The 18,896-nt window shown below is 41.5% G+C and overlaps 1 protein-coding gene across 5 annotated transcripts in view; it reads right to left on the reverse strand.

The window, feature by feature from the left end:
• PCDH15 (protocadherin related 15) overlaps positions 1–18,896 on the reverse strand; it is a 1,497,017-nt gene that overhangs the window by 1,384,568 nt on the left and 93,553 nt on the right. For 2 of the 5 annotated variants that reach the window (XM_030569596.1, XM_030569595.1), the window contains exons 1-2: positions 1,222–1,293; positions 230–279 (exon numbers count right to left, since the gene is read on the reverse strand). The exons of the other annotated variants lie outside the window; for them this stretch is intronic. The gene's annotated coding sequence lies outside the window, so the exon portion shown is untranslated. Of the gene's footprint in view, positions 1–229; positions 280–1,221; positions 1,294–18,896 lie in introns of those variants that run through there. 5 annotated transcript variants of the gene reach the window in all.

Genomic DNA, 18,896 nt, shown 5'->3' on the forward strand with positions numbered 1-18,896 from the left:
TAACCCACACATGGCTTCTGCTGCTACAGCATTACAAAGAAGTATCTTCATGCCACTACCAAAGCACTTTATTTAAATGCTGTGACTGACCAACTGTGCAGATTTTATGCTGCTAGGACCTAGGAAAAGGTAGCACCTTTTAAGAGAGCTGTATTTAGTAGGCATGCAGGGCAGAAACTGTTTTCATTTAGATCCAGCCTGGGGTGAAGTCTTGACAATATTTACTTACTTGTTACACACAGTCTGGGGAAGGGAGGTGTAAATCCTACATTTCTGATTCTATCAAAAAGGAAAAATATTCTCAGTTAAGGGTGAAATATTATTTATTCATCCCACTCACTCCTATCTGATCTCCAAAGAGTGTGGCATCTTACCTGTTACATCTCTTCCAGAGATAATAGGGCAATCAAAGGGCAGATTTTTTTTAAAACCGTAACTTTTAACAACACACCTTTCCCACTGGGAGCAGAGGTTGCTGGCTTCTGTTTAGAAGCTGGCAGGATTGCTTTTTAAATATAATAAGCTAAATACAAATTGATTCAGAGAATGTCTAACAAAACTTCCCCCAGTAAACTATGTTTTAAAATGCACACACTTGCTGGAATGGCTACTCAACTATCAGGAGAGCAGGTAATCTCATAGTCAATTGCCCCATACTGCATCCCATTAACCACGCCCCTTCCCCAGCCCCTATATTTTGGCATTTGCTCTTCACGGGATAAGCTTTGACTACGTGCCTGGAGACTATGAATAACTTTGCAAGTCACTCACAGTCCTGGCTTTATGATGGACTTCACTAGTTAGCACCAAGATTTGAAATGAAGAGGTCCAACATTCACATGGAAGGATGATTTGCACCCGAGGCGGAAACTACTGACTAAGGGGTAAGGTCACAACCAGGAGTCCAAGGGAAAAGGTCATCCTGCTGATTCTGCAGAAGTTACAGCCCCGAGCATGAAACACATCCGTTGCCTCCCAAGCCCGGAAGTGTTTCTCACCGCGATTTACTCTTAATATTATTAAAAGATGAATCAATATCAAAGGTGAGTTCCGCTCCCTGCTCTCTCCTTTTCCCTGAGATGTGAAGAGAAGGCCCGGGTGATCAGACAGCAGATAACATATCCAGCATTATTCCATTCCCACAAATAAAATCGGAATGGGAAATGAAATGTAGCAGCAGCCTTTCTACCGCACCAAGTATTAGAAGATCGGAATACTAACCGGTTCATTTACTTCGCGGGTTGCCATGTGCAGATATTAAGCCCGGACATAGCTTCTTTTCCACCAGCCCTTTAAGCAAATTCATCTTGTCCTTAATCCAGAAAGACCATCTGCAAAATTGTGGGACTATCACGCTAGCAATTTCTTTCTTTAGTTAACGTTCAAATGGAGGAAATCAAACACCCACGGCACAGCTGCTGAGTTTCAGTATCTTCTCCCTTTAGCATTTTACCCACCTCCCTCCCTTAACTCCCACTGCTGAAGCAGGGGATTAAAAACTTGAGACAAGATTGGAACCAGGCATTTCTTTCCTCATTGGAAACGGGCCCGATCCCCCATGCACTGAAAAGCTTTCTTAGCATAGGTAGTTTTAAAGCTGTCTGTATTATACTTCAAGAAGAAATGCAAAATCCTTTTGCAGCTAATTAGTAGCATATGCAGCAAGTTGCAACAAAAATCTCTCCAGGAGCAGGCAATGTTTAGGGAGTGAAAATGCAGTTTCTCCCAGCAAGCATAAGTTATGCCATTTGATGCACAGAATGCTCTTATTTGCATTCATTTAGTCAAATTTACCCTCCCAATCGAGAGGTCCAACTTTGGTAATTTTATGTAAAATCATCTACAATCAGCGTTGAGGGGTATCCAATTGGCACCCACTGGTAGCAGTTACTAACATTTATGAGTGTTCTTTTTTGCCATCCTGACACAATTTGCTGAGACAGCAAATTTTGATGGAGGGGTATACCTGTCACAATTTGGTAGCCCTACCAGTCTCCCACCTCTGGTCTAAGGATAGCAGTGTGTGATGAATGGAGGCTTGCCTGACACAATTTCCTACCTCCTGCCTTTCCCTGTCCCCTTGTCCAGGAGTATGTGATCAAATTGCTTGGATGGGGGTTCACCTGTCACAATTTGCTACCCTTAGATCCTCTGGTCCAGGGTAGCTAATTGTGCTGGTTCGAGGCACAATTTTGAAATCTTTATTTTAAAATTGGCCAAAAAGGTAGATATTTTTATAATTTGGAAAAAACATTCTAAAGAGTTAAATTGCAGGGCTATTTCAGGCAAAACCCTTAAAGAAGGTATTTTTTTTCTTTATTAGTATACTTCTATTCTAGGTTATAAATTGTATGGCCTATAGCAAACATTTAGTGAACATAAAACTCTGAAATGAGTGTAAAGAACTGTAAACAGTATATGAAATACATATGAATGCATTTTAAGCACAAACAATTAGGCAAAAAAAATCTACCATTGTTCCTTAGACAGACTCCACCCTGTCATTTGTTATACATATTGATCAAGTGTTTGTAACAAAATTTGCAGTCCTCTACTTTGGCACAATTATATGAGCATATTGCCTTCTGATATTATTCTAGAGACATTCTCAGGCCTTTTCCTCACTTCTAAAACCGAAATGTCTTGTCCTCACTGTGTTTTTACCTCAGAGTAGCTTCCACACTTCAGTCACTCCAAGCTAAATAAAAATTGCCTTTGTTAGCAGTGAGGAAAAGATTTAAGGGCTAGACTCACAAAGGGGACTTAGGAGTTGCAACACCCAGTTATCACAACATCTAGTTTCCAAGGACCTCACAGGAACACCACCACAATTCACAAATCCTGATCTAAGTGCTTAAACTCCCTATACAATGAATGGGGAGAGATGCCTCAGAGTGAGATCAACAAAAGCTAGCATACTAGGCAGGGAGCTGCTTAAAACAGCCCATGGGAGATGCTGAGCAGAGGGGTTTGTGCTAAGCCCCACCTTGTCACAGAGTTCAGTGACTAAGTCCCTGCTGCAGATAGGCATCTAGCTCCACCTTGTGATCCACAGATGGGAACCCCTTTCCTGGAGTAATACAGTTTAGGTGCCTAAACTGTTTCTTGAGAGAATGAGTTAAGCAGGTGCCTAACTCCACACAAAACAGCCAGGGTGGGAGTGGCACCCACCTATAACTTCTAGCCCGATGTTTAGAGCACTCATCTGGGATGGGGGAGACTTCTGTTCCAAATCCCGCCCGCCTGCCCTGCAAGAGAGAATTAAACCTGGTTCTCCTATATCTCAGACAAGCGCTCTAATTACTGTAGTTGGCTAGAACTTATAAGGTGGATGGTGACCTATGTCCTCCTCTAGACCCCCTCTTCCCTAGTTCATAAATCACTCTGGGGCTTAGATGGGATTTAGGCATCCAGATACCTAAAATAAGGCAGTAGCATAAATCTTAGAGGCAGAAGCTTAAGCACCTAAATAAATTTTACTAAGAAAATGTTGGCACCCAGTGAGTTTAGGTTGGCAAAAGTTTGGGAATTGTAATGGAGCCTACATTGTGAATCTAGCCCTAGTCTCTATAAAGAGGACTCAGAAATTATAGACCAGTCAGCCTAACTTTGATACCTGGAAAGATACTGGAACAAATTATTAAACAATTTGTAAGTACCTAGAGGATAATCTGATTTTAAGGAATACTAAACATGGATTAGTCAAGAACAAATCATACCAACCTAACCTAATTTCCTTCTTTGGATTAATAGCAGGAGAGAGAAGCGGTAGATGTGATGTATCTTGATTTTAGAAAGGTTTTTGACACAGTCCCCCATGACATTCTCATAAGCAAACTAGCGGTATGTGTCCAGCTGAAACTGCTATAAGGTGGGTGCACAACTGCAACCAATGCAAAGGAGTAACAGGATAATTCATCTTAGCAGACATTGGTTTTGGCAGTATACTTCTCAGAATGAAGATCATCGAAATGTATCATAACAAGATATGTAGTATACATATTTTAATTTCCTAGCCTTTTTATGTAATTAGAAGTATAAACAATTCAGTAGAAAAATCAAAACTAATTTATGCAACAAATGAAGTAATCTAAGAGTAAAGCATTTAGTTCAGTGTTTGCAAGATGGGGAATTACTTACAGAAATAAGGAGTTTTAATAAGTTTTCAATGACAAAGAGAGAGTGGGAAATCCCAGGTTACTGGAAGCCCGAAATGCTATTGAACGTTACAGCAATGTACAAATGTTTTAGGTATATGGATTCTTTGGGAAAGGTATCTGAAAATGTCTGAAGCCAGTGCACCCTAAAGGTTCAGAAACAAAAAGGCAAATTAAAAGAACCTCAAATGTATTTATTTTTAATTTCATTACTTTCTGGTGTAAAATTCATGATTTTTTTTAATACATCTGGTTGTCAATATGTCTCAGGGTCATATACCTCTGTTCAGTAAAATTCACAGTAGAAATTTTCCTTTGAGAAAGATTTCCTACACTACAGTATAGTGCCCCTTGGGATAGATTTTTAAAGGTATTTAGGCAATTAGTGAGATTTTTAGGTGCTTTCACCCTTTCAAAATCTGACCTGTGGTGAATATTTGGGAACCAAACTCTGTACACATGTAGTGACATGAAAATGCAGTAGAGTGCTGGATAAAGAGGCAAAACAACAGTTGCCAAGGGCAATCTCTATTGGTGAATCAAAGGAAACTAAAGAAGTTTTGATACTAAACCAGGAAAATCAGTCAGCTTTAAAGTCACATGAACCACAAGAATAAACTTGTGTATTAAAAAAAAATGAAAAAAGAACAAAAAATTTAGAATTAAAAACTAGTGTCACAATACAAACAGGAAGTGCTATACTAGAAACACTGTGAGATGTGATTGCTTCAATATTAAAATGAATAAAATACTGTAGAACAATGACATCCATCTATATAGCGTTAATGAAGATAAATGTGAAGTACTAAGAATAATGAAAAAATACATTTTAAAAGGTAAAGAATTTAAGAGTGAAACTACATTCACAGTAGATTACAAGAAAAAGGCAATCCAATCCAGACAATCAGAACAGCAAAGACAAATTTGTGAACCATTATGAAGCTTTATGCAGTCATATATAAATCGACAAAGGATTCTTTTAAAAAATGCATGACTATTATAATTTTGGAAGGCGGATGGCATCTGTAAAATATTTCACTTAATCAAATTTCTTTTAGCAGCTCGATACATCCCATCGGATAGGGAAGAGCTGTCTTGTCTACGCTTTGGAATACACCGTGCCCTTAAGAAGACAGCCCTGGGAAGCTGGTGCTAAGCTGCAGTCCTGAAGAAGTTGGGTGGAGAAGCCCCTCTGCCCGGACACCTCATTTTGCAGCCACTGCATAAGGCTCACCTCATCTGGGTGACTGTTACCCCCTGCCCCTCCCTATCCGGGGGTTTGTCCCCCTCCTCTGATCCCGTCTGGCAGCGTCCGTACCCCTGGCTTAACCCCTATCCCTTGGCCCGCTCCTTTCCCTGCCTCCAACTCTTTGACCCCCCCGTGGTGTCAGTCTCGGCCCTGCACAGATTCCGCCCGTCCCTCCCCTCCGATTTGCCCCGTAGCACTTTTAACACCCCCCACTTCCCTTCGGGCTCACACTGCAAGCCCAGGTAAGGGCAAGGTCCGGGCAGCGGCTACAGCAGGTGCTAGTGAGCATGCTCGGTGGATGGACGCATGCTCAGTACCAGCCAAGCCGCAGACTGACGGGCGGCGGTGTTTGACATTACAGCCCGGCAGCCGCGAGCAGACTGGCCGGCGCGAGGGCGAGGAGCTGGGCGCACAGCCCGGGTGCAGGGGGGTGTTTGGCACCACGGTCCCTTCGGGCGGGCAGGACGCAGCTGCTGCTCCCGCCACTTATGGGAGATATGGGGGGGGGGGGGAAGCCCCGGCTCCCCCAGCATCGCAGGTCCTTACCTCGCAGCCCCGAGCCGCCTCAGCCGCGCTGCCGCTCCACGCCCGGCAGGGTTCCAAGCCCGGGTCACGCCGCTCGTCTGCCTCTCAATCCCCGTCTTCGCCGCCGCCTCCAGGGGAAGCTGCCCTGGACTCCCCGGGGCCTCAGCGGGCAGGGTCAGCGCGGGGAGCCGGCCAGGCGCTGCCGCTTCTGCAGCTAATCGCTGTAATCTGCTCGCCGCGCTGCCAGCCCTCTGTGCACTGGCGGCGCAGTAATAAGGGCTCGGGGGCGGGGAGGGGGCTCGGAGGAGGGAGGAAAACTTTGATTTTCGAGAGAGAACCGGCGAGGGGGGACGCCGCGGCGGTGCGAGCCCGGCAGGAAGGTGGCTGGAGAGAAGCAGGCAGGCTAGCCAGTGGGCGCGGGCTGCTCAGCAGGGGCGCGGCAGCCTTCCCGGCAGGTGAAGGGCGCAGAGACGCACAAAGGGCCCCTCGTCCGTCAAGAGTCCGGGCGGATGGCAAGAGCCGGGGTGGGAATCAGCGGGCTCCTGGTGCAACGCAGCCTGGGAGAACACAGCCCGTGCGTTGCAAGGCGGAGGAAGGGAGGAAGCCGGTGCTCCTTGTTATATAGCGCATACAGTGGAAGATCGCTCAGGAAACAAGCCGGATAGTCTCAGCTCATTGCTCATGCCGCACAGCCACTGTGGGTACAGAGCGTACCGGAGATGGGAGGGTAAAGCCATCAGCACTGTGTAGAGCGCGTATGTCTTTCCGAAGGGGAGAGTCACAAATGCATCATGCATTTTAGAGGATTTTGAGACTACGTCCAGGCTTCATGTCCCCAAGTCGCCCCTCTGCTTAACACTGCAATGTTTCAAGTTAGGTGGAAATCAGTAAAACATGAAATGCGATCTGAAGCAAACCGTTAACAGCTAGAGTTGAGAAACTAAATTCCACTCCAGGAAAGATAAGGCTGTTTTTCCTCTCTCCTGCACATACTTGATGAGCCAATAACATAAATCTACAAGTGTTTCATGCCCTCAAGCGGTCCCTGCATTGCTAATTAGTTTATTTGGCTCCTGTAGCTATTTGTGCTTTAGCAATCCTTCTTATGAACGCACCTTTGAAACTAAAACCAATAACAATTAGAAAGGCAATGTTTGTTAAAGGTAGCATTGCCTTTCTAATTCGAATCACTACTTGTTAGACGCTGATGACATATGTATTAGAAGGTCAAATAATACTGATATTAATGTAAAGTAATGATTCTGAAAGCTATTTCAGAATGATTTTGCTACTCCATTCCCGTCGGTTTATCTAAGCACCAACACCCTGGCAAAGGAGACTGTTTAAGTGCACTGCATTGGGCATGCAGCAGTAGTAGCAACATACTTCATGACATCAAAAAGGAAACGTCAGTCAAAAGACAGGAAGAACAAGTACTGATTTAAAATCCAGATTGAAGTGTATAAACTGCCAATTTCATTTTCTTAGCATCATTCTATCGCTAAATGACATATGGGAAATGATCAAACTTTAGATAGAAAAGTAAGTTTGAGGCAGAGACTAGGGAAGAGTGTGTCATGTCAAAAGATGCCCTTCAAAATATGCTGGTTCAGATCTTAACTTCTGGCACTGTAATCAGGGATTCCAAATTTTGATAAGTAGGGGGAGCCCCACAAAATATGCCAATCTCTAGCCCATGGGAATGTACATCTTGAGGGACACAAATACAAATGTCAAGAAATTCTCCACAATAGCAGGCTTGTTTAGTCTAGCCCTTGGCTTGTTTAGTCTAGCCAAAAGAAGGCTGAGAGGGGATATGCTTGCTCTCTATAAATATAACAGAGGGATTAACATTAGGGAGGGAGAGGAATTATTTCAGCTTAGTACCAATGTAGATACAAGAACGAATGGGTATAAACTGGACACTAGGAAGTTTAGACTTGAAATTAGACGAAGGTTTCTAACCATTAGAGGAGTGAAGTTCTGGAACAGCCTTCCAAGGAGAGTAGTGGGGGCAAAAGACATATCTGGCTTTAAGATTAAGCTTGATAAGTTTATGGAAGGGATAGTATGATGGGAGAGCCTAATTTGGCAATTGATCTTTGATTATCGCCAGATAAGTATGCCCAGTGGTTGGTGATGGGATGGGATCTGAGTTACTGCAGAGAATTCTGAGTGCTGGCTGGTGAGTATTGCCCACATGCTTAGGGTTTAGCCAATCGCCATATTTGGGGTCGGGAGGGAATTTTCCTCCAAGGCAGATTGGCAGAGGCCCTGGAGCTTTTTCGCCTTCCCCTGCAGCGTGGGGCATGGGTCATTTGCTGGTGGATTCTCTGCAGCTTGAGGTCTTCAAACCACAATTTGAAGACTTCAATAACTCAGGCATAGGTTAGGGGTTTGTTATAGAAGTGGATGGGTAGGGTTCTGTGGCCTGCTTTGTGCAGGGGGTCGGGCTAGATGATCACATTGGTCCCTTCTGACCCTAGAATCTATGATTCATATAAGCAGTTCCACTCAGTGATCTGGATTTATTACTTGAGTGAAAAATGTTTGGCAGGATCAGGGCCTTGACTGTTAGCGCTTGACTTGAGGAAAGGTACCATAATGTTAGGGCTATTTTAGCTACAACTATTCAGGAGAGATCTTGGAGTCATCATGGATAGTTCTCTGAAGACATCCACACAGTGTGCAGTGGCAGTCAGGATGTTAGGAATAATTCAAAAAGGGATAGAGAATAAGACAGAAAATGTCTTCTTGCCCTTATATAAATCCATGATATGCCCACATCTTGAATACTGTGTACAGATGTGGTCTCCATCTCAAAAAAGATACTAGCATTAGAAAAGTTTCAGAGAAGGGCAACTAAAATGATTAGGGGTTTGGAACAGATCCCATATGAGAAGAGATTAAAGAGACTAGGACTTTTTAGCTTTGAAAAGAGTAGACTAAAGGGGGATATGATAGAGGTATATAAAATCAAGAGTGGTGTGGAGAAAGTGAATTAGGAATTATTTAATTATTATTAAATAAGTGAATTATTTACTTGTTCCCATAATATAAGAACTAGGGGCCACCAAATGAAATTAATGGGCAGCATGTTTAAAACAAATAAAATAAAGTTCTTCTTTACACAGCACACAGTCAACCTGTGGAACTCCTTGCCTGAGGAGGTTGTGAAGGCTAGGACTATAACAGGGTTTAAAAAGAGAACTAGATAAATTCATGGAGGTTAAGTCCATTAATGGCTATTAGCCAGGATGGGTAAGGAATAGTGTCCCTAGCCTCTATTTGTCAGAGGGTGAAGATGGATGGCAGGAGAGAGATCACGTGATCATTACCTGTTATATTCACTCCCTCTGGGACACCTGTCATTGGTCACTGTCAGTAGACAAGATACTGGCCTGGACTGACCTTTGGTCTGACCCAGTATGGGCATTCTTATGTTTATAAATAAGCAAACTCACTGTCAATCCACAATTTTAGACACTGGTCTACTGTGCATTGGAAAAGCCACAGCACATTACAGAGTAAGAACAAAGTATTTAGAATACTGGGTTTTTTTTTTAAGTTGTATGTTTCATTTTTGTGCTGATCACATCCATATCTCTGAAGTAGTATGATAGGTGCCCAAGATCAAACTTACTGTGTCCCTGACACTTGAGAAGTGCCAGATTTAGGGAAAGTTATTCAAAATACTTGAGTTAGATGCATTCATTAGCATTGATTAGAACCACTATTTACTTTCAATTGTTTGTAAACTTCCTTATCTGTCAGTTTGGTCACATTAGCCCCCATTGAATCCTTCCATTGGCTCCATGTCAACTAGTGTATCAGATTCATAATTTTCTTCAATGCTCATTTTAACTCTGCCTCTGCTTACCTTACTGGAGATTAATGAAAATTTTCATTAACAATATGAATGCCTCAATTATTTTTTAAATCAACCCTAAATCTTCAGCACATAATCTGAGTTTGAATTTTCTGAGGATTTTTAAGTAAACCCATTAATTAGAGTTCTAAAATTAAAAAATTGTCATTTAAAAATTCATATAATAAGTGTCATGATTTTTCAAGCCTCTGTAGCTTAAAAATTACAAACAGTAGAAAACCAAAAAATGTGTACATAGAGTGTGGAGGTAACTGCTGGGATATGTAATTTTAATTAACAAAAAGAAAAATATATGTATTCACATTATTCTTTAAAAATGCAATCCTTCTGTGCTATGATCAATCTACAGAAAATGTCAGCTACTTCCATTATTCACTGCAATATGTTGTAGCCTTTTAGAAGAGTACACTGCTTTTTCTCATATACGTAAATATTCCCTGCATCAGAAATTGGGAGCTAACATGGAGCATGGAAAATTGATTTTGCTAGCCCCAGGGGAAATATTTTTTTCTGTCAATTCCTAACTTTCGAGTGCTTGACTTTGCAACCCATAATGTTATTTCAATTTAGAGGTTTGGTGTGTAATTTCCTAGATGTGTTTTTTTTAAGGCAAACTGAAAATAAGCCCAGAAATTACATCATGCAGCATCATCCTGACACCCCACATGCCTCATCAGCAGGGTTGGAACTTTTAGATTCAGTACACAGACCTCAGCCACTTGCCATAACAGAGTAAATTACAGTAGTAGTGTTGTCATCCTTTGTGTGAACTAGCACTAAAGGGAGATAGGACACTATGTCAGTGTGTTTCACATATTTTGCAGCCAGCAGAAAGTTGATACTCAGGAATCTTATTAGATTCCATTTCAGATTATGAAGGAAACATGGGCAAGTAGGTGTACATACTTCTGCTCCTGTCCCCTCCAATCCTGACTCCCTTGTGCTCCTGTTCCTTCCAGTCTGTCCATGCCTCACTGCTGTCTCTTGGGCACAATCTCTCTCCTGCATCTCCAGGCTCCTCATCCCAGTCACTTTGGCGAGCTAGTCTTAATCTTCCCACCTTTTCCCAGTCTTAGTTCCCTTCCTTTGGTTCCTCCTCTGATCTCGTACTTTCCCCCCTTCCAGTCTCGTACCCCAGGCTCGTCACCCATGCTGGGCACCTCATCTGATCTCAGTCTTTCATCTTTCTCCCAGTCCCAGTTGTGCCCTCCAGCCCCAGCTCCTTATCCTAGTCTCCTTGTCTAAGCAGTCTCAGCCTTCCATCTCTTCTCCCCCAACCCCAGCCACCTGATCTCACTCTTCACACAGGCTTGTCCCAGTCTCTTTGCCCACCCAGTTATGGTCTCTCCCCCCTGGCCCCAACTCCTTGTCCATTCTCTTTTTGGCTTTCAATCCACCCTGCCCCACCCATACAGTAGCTCCCCCAAAATCCCAGTCCCTCTCTATGGATCCTTATCCCAATATACTCCATCTTCTTTTTACATCTGAATCAGGCACTTTCTGTACTGCCCAGGCACCAACAGGGTAGGCATTGAGAGCACAGAAGAGAGTCTCCCTACTCTCAGGTCCAGAGCCTAGAGTCATAGTGGCCCTCAGCAGCCAGGAACAGCAATTGCAGGGACAGTCCTCCCCAGCCCCAGGACTGAAATATGCCATATGCATATAAAATCTTCAAAGATTTAACTGCCAAAGTCTAACATGCCTCTACAGAGCATGTGCAAACAGATCCCCCCCCCAAGCTTCTTAAAATATTCTTACAATGGTTTCAGAAACATGAAAAGACTACTTTTGTCCACAGTCTTGTTCTTGAAAATGGCTAATTTTAGCTGAAACTCAAAAAATATCTACCCTAAAACCAGGCACCTGGCATGGGAAATTTCAGCCCCAACAGTAAAAGATTTGACAAAGTTATAAGCAACTGAAAGCATGGTGTTATAATAGAAAAGGTTGAGTAGCCTTAACTAAAGGTGGTGCCAATAATAATAAAGCAGCTCCAACATGTTCTCTGCTTTCAAAATTTCAATGTGCTTGACAAGAATTACTGCAGCTGAGGCTCTCTAGCTAAGGAAACCTGAGAGTTGGTTTCTTGGAAACATTGTCAAGACAGAACCAAGCACAGCACATGAACAATAGGACAATTCTAAACAAGGACCTTATCAAATGTGATGACCTTCTAGAGAGATGCTGACCCCATCTACACCCATTTAAATCAATGACCCCTGGGACAGCCATCACCTCTTGGAATCACTCAGCACATGCCAGGATAGAGCCTTGTGCTTTTTTATTGTGACCCTTTCCCCCATTCATTCATTCTGGTCATGTACACACTTAGGCAGTTAAGTAATTTTGCCATACTTTCAGAACTTCAGTGGGACTTACAGTGCTTTGCTAGAATAAAAACAAAAAAATAAGTTATAGAATTTAACCAATGATTCTTAATCATAATTACAGTGTGGCACTAAACCTGCAGTCACATAAAAGAATTAACTGAACTGAAACCAATGGAATAACTCAAGTGAATAAAGTGATTAACCTGCATAAGTGCTGGCAGTATTGGTCCCACAGTGATTAGTACAATGGCAAGCACACACTGTGTTTTCTCAGTATGCTCCTGTTTGTTCTTGCCTATTCCATTAATCCCTTTTATTTCACTTCAGTCTATTTTTTCTTGTATTTTAATCATTATTCTTACTGCATACTTATTCAACTGGGTACTCCTCGGGGGGGGGGGAAGGGGGAATTGGGAGTGGGAGCATTTTGAGAGGCTTCCAAAGCACATGAAGCCTATGACGAAATTCATCACATCCTCCAGAATGTGCCTTACTTTGCATCTGTCCTCACCTTTATTTTCTCCTACCCACCTACCCTTGGGGGCCCCCAGGACACAAGGTTGCCCAGTCACCCTATTCTTTTCTGAGAGAGTCTGGGCTCCCTGTAGCGTCTACGGATGCTTGAGTGAGAGGGTCTTCCTGGGGCTTTCACCCTCCTCTGTCAAAGCTCCATTCTCAAATTACTGCAGACTCCCTGCACTGCTGCTCAGAGTACAGAAGAAATCCGTGACTATGGACAGCTCTAGCCCCTTAAGAGCTTAAAAGCTTCAGTCCGTTTTACTGCTGGACAGCGCACAACGAGAAGCGGGTTATCTAACGCAGGGAAATTGTGCCCCCTTCTCCTCTCGGAACTTCAGTGAATTGCCGCTGCAGAGGAACAGGTTGCTCCTAGCCCTTCCTTTCTCGTTCTTGAGAATCGTTAACATTGCTGCCTTCTTAAAAAGGGCAGATCGGGGAAGAAAAAAGAGAACGCACTGAAAACGGACACCTCTGAGTTCTGTGAATTAATCTCTCTCCTGAGCAATAACTAACAGGCTCATCGTATCCCTTTAACATCTCGCTAGGATCCTTCTGGCTGCCCACATTAGCATCACTTTCCCGGGGTCTTTCTGAGTCGAAGTTGTTAAATGACTCTGCCTACACTGTACAAGTGTGCGATGCACATTCATCCCCATAGCAACAGACATGAACACCACAATTCTTCTGTGTATTAATATTGGCATTAGGCAAAGGTCAATCCAAGAATAAATAAGAGTAATTGCACCCGAATGTTTGAGACTCCAAATTGTGCCTTTGATTGAGGCTTGATTGGGGCTCCTCTGAGACCGAGCCCTGATGAGCCAGGTGATTAGACTCTTTGGACAAAAGCGGTTTTCTGAACCCACCTTCAGCTTTTCTGCCAGGTAATTAGACTATTTGGACAAAAGCTGTTTTCTGAACCCACCTTCAGCTTTTCTGTCGTTCAGGCTGTGGGTTGAATACAGACGTTTTGGACAGAATACTGCCCTTACTGCTTCCTCTCAATGGCTGAGTTCTGAGGTCCTGTCGCCTTAGTTCCCGAAGTGCTTTCTCCAAGCGTTTCCTGTAGCAGCTGAAAAGCTGCTCATGTAACAGGAGAGATTTTTTTTAGAACGGGAAGGATAAAATAATGTAAAATGTGCCCAGCAAACAATTTATTTGCTCTTTCCATCATGAGTTATTCAAAATTCTGTCCTTAAAGCAATAATTATACCATAAAACTATGGCAAAGCAATGAGAATGTTCTTTAATTTCTTTCAGATACAGTATAGATTACATTGAAAATTATTCTCAGTTCTATAGTGGAATAGATCTAAGCATTAACTTTAATTGATACTAAGAGAGGAATAACTTTACATTACTTTCCACATGCCCTGTAACTTATATGCAGAAGTATCAAGCACAGACAAGAAAAGATATCTACTTTAGCCAGTTCCCACTGACTTAAGCAAGGTCAGAATCTTATTCTTTGTCTTCAATAGGTGTATCAATTCCAGATTTGTAAAATGGTGTAAGGAGGAAATTCATTAAAATTTTTAATGAGTTTGGTGATGGGATCCATGTAAATACTTAGTCTGACATCTATACTAAAGAAAAGTATCCACAATTTAAATTAGTGTTCCACCTGGCATATAAAAAAAACACAATACATTTCTAGAACATATCTGCATACTGTTTAGCCTCTTATTTCCTGCCCACCCCTACCTTCATTGTCTCTTAAAGCATCTAGCTATTATTTTCTTCAAGTTAACACTTGAGTATAAAGAGTTAAAGTGCAAAGCAGTTGATTTGAATATGGGGAAACAGAGTAATTCAAGTGGAATCTGTTGTTGTACTTGGCAAATATTTATCACTAACATCAGATCAGTCACACAGATCTTAGAACTGAATCTTGTTTTGCTGTAATGATACAGAGCATTTATAAACTTAAGAACTCAAAGCTTTCATACCAAACCAGGACCACAAAATGATTGTCTTAAGGCACATTTTTATTTGAAAAATAATGCTTTTAATTATGGAAAGATTTATTTGGTCATCAAAAATTTGGAGGATGATCTCAATAAACTAAGAGGCTATGAACTACATCAAACTAAAGCTTCAGGGACCCATTCATTCAACATTTATGTATCTTTTAAACTACTATGCCAGAGTTTTGTTTATTTGGAAATGCCCAAACTCACTGAGCTCCTATCATAAGCCTTTTTTTTTCCAGAACCAAAAATAACTGAAGATAGGACATCACATACTGATAGATCCCTAGTTTAAAAAACAAAACAACCCCCCCCCACCATTTTATAATTTCAAGAATAGAGATACACTAGCAGTGTTTCAAAACCTTCCACTCATTCCATACTGACCAGTTGCAAGGAGAATTAGTTCAATGCTTCAGAACACATTTTCTATATGTAAATATAATTCTGAAAAGGCCAAAATTAAATACTCAATTCATTATATGCTGTTCCCATTGAAGTCAATAGCAGTTTTGGCATTGATGTCACTGGAAATAGGAGCTGGCCCTTAATATACTAATATGTCCTCCTCTTACTTTGGATTTCCACCTATGCAAGTGGAAGATTTCAGTTGTCCTGTGAAGAAATACATTAGTTAGTTATTAAGACTCCAACAATCATGCCTGGATTATCCTGATTTTCTAACATTTTTCATTAATAGTTAGGTCTCTCTGTTACCCATACCCTAGCCTCGCTTGAGCGATTTAAGGTTGTATCTCTAAATCTAATAATTCTCCCAAATGTAGCTTTAGGAGTGGCTCTACAAACCTTTATTGGCTCACTCAACAGCTTCACAAGCAGTAACCAGCAAAGGGTCAATATGTTAGCTGGATTCTGCTAAAACACATTTGCAATCTTAACTCCATTTTTGTCTGGAAATGTCTGGTTAGGTCAGAAGCACTGAAAACCATCAACACAAATAAATTTAATAAGTCTCTTCTTGTGAATCATAGTTCTTAAGTGCAATTTTAAATATGTTAAAAGAATATTATTTAGACCACGTAGTTAAGTGCTCAAAAGTCAAGAAATGCCAGCATTTAGGTTTCCTGTGCAAACTTAGTTCTGCCCTTTGTGCATATTCATTATACCACAGGCTTTAGTTACATGACAATGTACTATTTATTCCACAAAGCTTGGTCTCTTTCAGTGCACAAGCTTCATGGTGGTGAGGAAATGAGAAGGGGATACAAAATATTGAACATCTATCAATGAGTGGGGCCTTAGCCTGATTTACTGAGTACCATCCAATGTCTGTAATGCATACAGAAATATTCATTTTGCATGTTCTTTGCTAGGGCATTCATCAGCATAGTATCCAAGTGCCTCACAAACATTAATGAATTTACCTTCATTGAGAGGTAAGCACTATTGTCTTTATTTTACAAATGGAAAACTGAGACAAAGAGGTTTGCCTGAAGGTATCCAGTGAATCAGTCAGAACCAGGATTAAGGCTCAAGACCTACTGCCTCCCCAAACTGTGCTCATTCCTTCAGACCACACTGCCTTACATCCAGTAATACTGAGCATCCACAGCTCCCCTTGATTTCAGGGATCCTACAAGAAGCCTCATTCAATACTCATCTCTTATTTATTCCCTGAGCATTATCCACAACAGACAATAAATGAGACAGAGGTTTTAGGAAAATGGTATGTGATCAGTAATTCAAGACAGTATCTTATTACAGGTACACAAGGGGCTGAATTAAGGTTGCACAGAGGACTAAATTGGATATTCGTTATTTTTTGATTCCACCAAAACTGCATTTTTCCACAAATAAGTTATTAAGCCAAAATTCTTTGCCTAGCTCTACTTACTACATTTGCTGGCAGCAAGAGGACTCTGCTATCCCAAGCTGAGGATGGACTACTCCATCATGCTATTTTGGGGTACTAAGAGATAAGGTGATTGTGGCGAGCCCAGCAAGCTTTCCTTCCTTCTCTGTACCCGGAGGGGCTTTCACTCTTCTTCCTCTCCTCTCTCATAGCTTCCCTTCCTTCTCCCTCCAAATTCAATACCAGCATTGAAGAGGAATTTTTGACTCTACAGTGAGTGGACTGAAGATGGGAAAGCCACTGGTTCCCAGGTCTCCAATAGCCCTAACTATTACCACATTTCTCTGACATGTGACAGGTGGTCTTATAGTTAATGCAGTAAAGCAACATATATTTCCCTTTTGGAATAACAATATATATATATATATATATATATATATATATATATATATTATATAATACATTATATAAATAAATCAGGTGTTTTATTTTATTATATTATATTATATTATATATATAAAAATAAATAAAACCTAATTTATGCAAAATGGAGAAAATAGATTTTGATCATTTCTATTCTACTCTAATTTATTCACAGATCTAGAAGTTGGGCCTCAAGTAGTTTGGGTCAGCTGTTGCCCCTACCAAGTTCCAGGGAAAGATCTCTTTTCAGCTATCACCAAACAGCAATGTTTTCTCTGTTCAAGCAGTTAGGAGAGAGTTTAAAACATTGGTCTCATTCTATATTGAGTTTGATACAAATTAACATTTTTATGACTTTCTTCAATGTTTGAATTCCTGGATGTCTTAATAAAAATCTTTAATGCTAATATTAATACAAGGTTTTACTGTGCTCCTAACTTCTGCCATAGCTTGCCCTCTTATTGTTAAATCAGATGGTATGGCAGGTCCGTTGTTTAAGCTGTTCTTCCAAGCAAGTTAATCCACTTCGCAAAGAACTTTCAGACCTTTAGATTAACAAAAACATCCCACTACACTATAAAGGCTAGGTACATATTTAATTGGATGATGAAGTTCAGATTTGGGAGGGTGAGGTCACCTCTGCTTCTGAGACCAATTAGCAAGTAAACTTAATAGAGTATGTAATACATGAGATCATTTTATCAGTACAAAAAAGAAAATTAGTTCTTTACCTCTTACTTTTATTTCTCACACTGGATGGCATCAGCTAGTCTGGCCATTACTCAGGCTAATTTCATTCTTATGGAAGAAGGCATCTTGATTCTTTATTACCCCCTCCTCTTCCTTTCTCCTTTATGTTCAGGCTTCCTTTGCTGGAGTGGAGCAACACCTTACTCTCACCCCAGGAGATAACCTTCAGATGGACCAGTAGAAAAGCAATAGTGGCACCACTGCAGGATTAATGACATCTATAAACTTTATCAGAACTGTCAAATTATATAAAATTATATAAAACTGCCTGTCTTGTAACTTTGGGTGTCTTACACTATGCTGCTATGACTCAGAGTTCTGACATCAGTAGCCAGCATATCAGCATATGGTCTCTCCCTGGCTTCCAGCAGCCTAGCGGGAAACCATATGCTTATACCTCAACAAGGGTCAGTGGGGCTGGAACAATATTTATAGTGAAGGATGCCAAAGTCAGAAGCCATGCATTTAGGTTATTACTACTTCAAGATGGGGGGTACAGCAGCACCCCAGCAACCCTAGTTCCAGCATCTATGACAAGGGCAACTTCAACAACCCTTTCTGGTCCTGAGTCTTCCCAAATCTATCTACCCTGAGCTCTTAACTATTAGACACTCAGACCTTCCCCCTCTGGTTTGCCACATCCAAAGCCATGAAACCTGCTCCTAGTTATCAATTCATTTTGGGGGACACGCTTCACAGTTTGCACACTAGAGACCTCATTGTGGTAAAAATAAAAAAATGTAGTAGAAAAAAGATTCAAAGATGAAATAGTAAGGCAAAACACACAGAAGTTACACAGAAAATAAACAAAGATGCAACCTCAAGCTTTATGTTTCTATATTAGCTAAATTCCATTTTCTAATACAAGTTACTTATTACCTCTGAACAGTTTCCAGTGTGCACTCTATCCTAGTGAGGATCCAGTCTTCCACAGAAAGCATCACACTGAGATGTTGATCCACAATTTCTGCATTAAAAAAACCCCTCAAACCCAAGCCTGTTTTTAAAGGTTTCCCCCCACCCTCTCTCTGTATGTCTACAATGCAGCATAAACCCAAAGTTTGAATTTAGGCTCAAGCCTAACTCCCCTTCCATCTATACACAGATTGTGCTAAACCAGGGTCCCAGGACCACATTAGGTTGTAAGATCTAAGCCTGAGTCAAGCCAAGACCTGGGGTTCAAGCAATGGAGTGCAGCACAGTGTAGATGCAGCCCCACTGGACTCATGCTTAGGGAGTCTGCTATATCCCACAGGCTGACTTTCTTTGTC

The sequence above is a fragment of the Gopherus evgoodei genome, chromosome 7 (genome assembly GCF_007399415.2).
Source record: "Gopherus evgoodei ecotype Sinaloan lineage chromosome 7, rGopEvg1_v1.p, whole genome shotgun sequence".
NCBI lineage: Eukaryota > Metazoa > Chordata > Testudines > Testudinidae > Gopherus > Gopherus evgoodei.